Here is a 5,179-nt window from a genome sequence, read left to right as displayed (position 1 = left end):
TTTTTACTGACTTCAGAGGCCCATTACTCTGTCTCTGTATCACCTAGAGTGTTTCTGACACTTTCACAAGAAACTTCAGGGAGTTTTCTTTCTGACAAGACCTCATGCATGCATGTAGTCAGAGCGGTTCAGAAGCTACAGTCATTTTAATTTGGGCATGTCATTTTAGGCATTTTTGCTACAAAATGGGGGTGCAGTACAATTTTGGTCGCCGCCATCTTTGGATTGAGTGACCTTGTTTGGACATCAGGGTTGAGCTGTGGATCTGACTGAGAAGTCGAGGATACCCAAGTGGTAGCGACGTACCGGCGACCAAGCATTGCCTGTTTTATTGTCTATTTTACTCTGAATCAAATCATAATTGACAAAGTGAACATTGTGCTGCATTACAGAAGACTTGAAATGAGGGATTGAGTCCATAAACTCGTTGGGAAAATGTTTCCTGAGCTCATAAATCAAGTGAGAAGATCGACCTCTAAACAATCAGACAGAAAGGTCTGTATTTGTTTCCTGTACGTATGTTTGAGATATTCACAGTTTATATGATGTGTTAAAGAACAACTTTTTTAGTGGACCTAATAAACGTCTTTAAGATTCTGTACGCGACTCGTTTTCCATCTGAATAAACTGTATTCTGAGTGAGTGTGTTCACTCTGACTGTACATCCTGAAAACCTGCACACTGAGAAGATTGAACGGATTTTACGGCTGAGAGGACGAAGAAATGAAGGAGGCGAGAGAACGCAGAGAGAGAGGAAAGGTGTGTGTGTAATGAGGCCTGACGTGGTTAATACCTCAAGGCGAGGTTTGCTTTCAGATGCCAAAACACACGCACGCACACATACACACACGCGCGCGCGCGCGCGCACACATACAGATTGAAGGCGAGGTAATTTTTTTAAATGGCACTGGTGAAACACAATTACAGCACTGAATGAAGACTGTCAATCAACCACTGACGGGCCGCGTTTACAGTCTGAGGAAACAAATAACGTCAGTGTTTTGTTTGCTGCAACATGAAACAACAAGTTTCAACTTTTCTTCAGTTTTTACAAACAGCTGTTTTTATCCGACACGATGTCACGTAGGGAACGCTCTTAGATCCGATGGATGTCAGTGCTCACACACAGACTGCAGTGTGAAGCATCACACAGGGAGAGGTCCGAGTCTGCGCCCAGCGTTTATTAAACTGCAGGTAACCATGGCAACAACACTGATGCATCACGCCAGGTTCACCAGGTGACTGCACTCTGGTGTGTAATATTTATTCCTACAGTCTGACTGCAGGTGATGAGTTTGACGTACAGTACAGTGTGTTTCCTGGATGTTTCATAAGAGGAAGACGACGAAGACAGAAACCTGTTTAACAGCTTTTACTGCTCATCACAACAAGGACGCTCCCTCTTCCTCCGCCTGTCATCTGTCATGTGGCTCAATGAACCAACCAGAAGCTGGCTCAGGTACTTAAAGGAGCAGTATCCACTTGTATCTATCAGATTAATAGTTGGTGTTTCAGAGCGGAGGTTTGAGGACGTGTTTTTGAGAGAGTTTTAGTGCGACGACCTGCAGCAGCAGAGTTCTTGTCATCTTTCCTCCGACAGAATCAAAGTCATGAGATTAAGAGGAACTGTGATATTATTACTGACATTTGTTACACTACTGGTTACTGTTACTGCCCAACACTGGTCATTTCATGCTGCATTTCTATTGGTTGGTCAGTAGTCGTAGGTGGTGACAGCAGTCACACTGTCAGAGTTTGATCCCAGGCTGTCTTTGATCACAGACCGTGACAACGACCATCTTTGAACCTCTCTCACTGTGTGACGTAGGACCACCGTGTTAGAGCCACACCAAAGATATTGCCACGTTTCAATCTTTATTTACAAAGCGCTTTTCAAAACAGAGTTACAGAGTCATACATGTCAACAATTAAAACAGACAAAACATGAAAACAACTTTAAAAAGAACTGTTAAAAAACACTTAGGGCAGATTGTCCCCCACTGCTCCTCCACCCTCACACTCAGCACTGGCGCTCCTCAGGGCTGTGTGCTAAGTCCACTTCTACATGCCCTCTACACATTTATTACATTTGCAGATGACATCACTGTGGTGGGACTTATAACTGAAGCAGATGAGTCGGCCTACAGAGACCAGATCCAGAAGTTGCTCCAAGAGTGACTCTAGACAGAGGGTTTACACCTTCATCACAGTGTGGTACGCCGGCTGCTCAGAAGGTCATAAAACAGCTCAAACAATCCTGGGCTGCCCTCTGCCCTCTCTGGAAGACTTCTCCAGCTCATGGTGCCTCTGCAGAGCCAGGAACATCAGAGACCAACCTGGTCAACGTGCTGCCCTGTGGGAGGAGCCTGAGGTGCATCAAAGGCTCAAGAACAGTGTCTGCACAGTGAGTGCTTTTACTTTAAGTCAGGTTTTGAATGAGGAACATTTACTTGTGGTCGAGTATCTCCACAGTGTGCTATCAGTACTTACACTGCAGTAAAGTTTTACTGTGTTTACCTGACACAAAATAGTTTGTGTGACCTGTTGTCCTTCTCTGAACAGCTCCACCTGCAGGTGAGCTGAGAACCTGCCGTCACACAGAGGGTCACAGTGATCCTTCAGATGGGGATAAGACTGTGAGAGAGTCTCTGATGGAAGACATTCAGTGTTTCACTCACATGAAAAGTGATGAAAATTTCTATAAGAATAATGTACAAGAGAGGCTGACAGAGAAGTTACTGCTCAGAGTCTCCTCTGTCTCTTCTTGAAAGAGAGGAGACGTCAGTAAGTGCTGTCACGCTGCACTCTGAACAGGTGGGCTTTTATCCTGACACATCCAACACTGTCAGGGCTGGAGGAAGGGCTCAGCAGGGGCAGGAATACAGACAGTGCAGGCAGTGTGGTTGTTCTGGGGCCCCTGGGGAGAGAGGTTGGAGGGCCCGCTCTCTGGAGAGCAGAAAACAGGCTCCTGTGAGAGATTCAACTCTCCATCTCAGAAATACGTCTGAGTTCACAGAAGGGTTGCAGCAGTTTCAAGGTATACCATGATATGGAAGTTAATAGTTATCATACCGTGTACATTTGCTTATCCATGATACTGGACAAAAATACAACTGGACGAAGAATCTCATCTTTTTTTTCATATTTTTGAAAGGGAGACTTTTTACGATATTCAATTTGCGTTAATTATCCCCATCTTGCGATCGCGATAATTAACGCAAATTCACCGAAAGTCTATTTGCAGGGCTTGCAATTTTTCAAAAGTCCCACGATTTTTCTGCATTTTTCTGACGTCATTTGAAACATCATCAGACGCGTCATCAAATGCACTAATGTCACTGCAGTCTGGAGAAAAGCTCTGTGCTGACATAAGAATGTGCACTGTGTGAATGCAGACAATATGTGTTGAATGTATTAAATGTTGTGTTTACAGAAGATGGAGCTGACATGTTGTTGTACAGTCAGTGTCTGGTTTGAGAGCTACAATGTTCATTTTATTATTATTGGAGTCCATGTTTTGAAACTAATTAAATAAAACTAAAGAAGACAACTATAAAAAACATTTGCAGCTATTTTTGTAATATTCAGTATGATTATTATAGCGAGTGACTACATGACTTATTTTTTTGGAGGTAGTAATTTAAAAGAAAATCACATTTTTTTTCTCCTTTTGTCATTAGCCACAATTTTTGTCGTTTGCCGCAATTTCACCGCAAAAAAAAAAACCACATAAAAATGATGCAGTTTGCATCGCATTTTTTGACAAAATTGGCCGCAAATTCAAGCTTTTTTTGCCGCGAGGGGCTGGTTAATACTTTATGTTACATGATCCTGTTTAAAGTTTCATTTATAGTAATAAAACGTTTGTCGACCAAAAACATCCCTTTCGTCTTCATTCCTTTAAGGGTCATTCAGACTGATGATAATCATTATAATTCTGTATCACCATGATACTGTGAAACAATGATATTTTATGAGACGGTTATCATACCATGAAAATCTCATATTGTTGGAACCCTGGCTAAAACACAAATGCTGCCCTGGAGGAGGTAAACCCATCTGTCAGTGTGTCTTATTTTTTCTTTTGGGCAATAGTCAGTTAAAACTATGAAAAAATTATATGTTAATTTGACATAAACTCTTTAAATTATGAATAAACTACTTCAAAAGTCCATTAAATCAATCATTTCTTATTTTATTTGGTATTTTAGTCAGATACAGATTTGCAGTGATGATTGGTAATATGTATGATGATGTTGTCCAACGTCAAGTCTGTATTTGATCATGTGAAGTTACGTTAAAATATACAGGAGCTGTTTGAAGCCACGAGGCTCGTCATAACTGCCGTACGCCACTGGTTCTCAGACTTTGTACTTAAAGCTCCAGTGTTCAGGAGTCAGGAGGATATTCATGTGTTCATGTCAGCCTCTCATTTACAGTTAGCTCCACAGAGGAGGCGACACACTGTGAGTGAGGGGAAACAGTCCAACGTGAAGAGTCGCGCTCTTATCATCAGTCAGGATTTCTGAAAAATGAGGAAAAATAATAAGAGTGTGTTTATTGACGTGTGAGACCAGGACGGTCCCTGTCTCCATGCTGCATGTTGTCTCTTCTTATTGCTGTCTTATTTCTTCTTATATATTTAGTTTGACGGGCTGAGAGAGGCAGACTGATGCATTTCACTGCATCTGACTGTTCAGCTTGAGCTTTATTAAATGTCTTCCTTATGAAATATTTTTCATATTGCATATGAGTCCACATATTGATATTCAACTTGTTATGAGTCCATAGCAACCAAATACTTTGTTTCTGAGATACAGCGTCTGTCTCATCACATTTTATTTGGTCTTTGGGCGCGTGGGACGACTGTGTTCTCCTTACATCTAATAAAAAATATATAGAAGTAGAATCACCGCCCTGTGGTTGTATGACTCCGCCCACCTGGTTGATTAACTCTATAATATATTTAGCTGGTTGGAAAGTGAAGCTGCAAAGACTTCCTGTCTCTTATAAATGAGATGCTGCTTGTGTCATGTCTTCATGAGGAATGAGGACAAACTAAAGCTCTTATTCACATCTTATTTTCATCATTATCATTGTTATCAGAATAATTTTATGATATTAAAGTAATTGATTAAATGAGGGCTACTGCCCAACGAGGTGTCCATTATCAGTTTGT

The sequence above is a fragment of the Epinephelus moara genome, chromosome 23 (genome assembly GCF_006386435.1).
Source record: "Epinephelus moara isolate mb chromosome 23, YSFRI_EMoa_1.0, whole genome shotgun sequence".
Lineage (NCBI taxonomy): Eukaryota > Metazoa > Chordata > Actinopteri > Perciformes > Serranidae > Epinephelus > Epinephelus moara.
The sequence above is the reverse complement of the archived record's forward strand: the minus strand, read 5'-3'. Positions refer to the sequence as shown.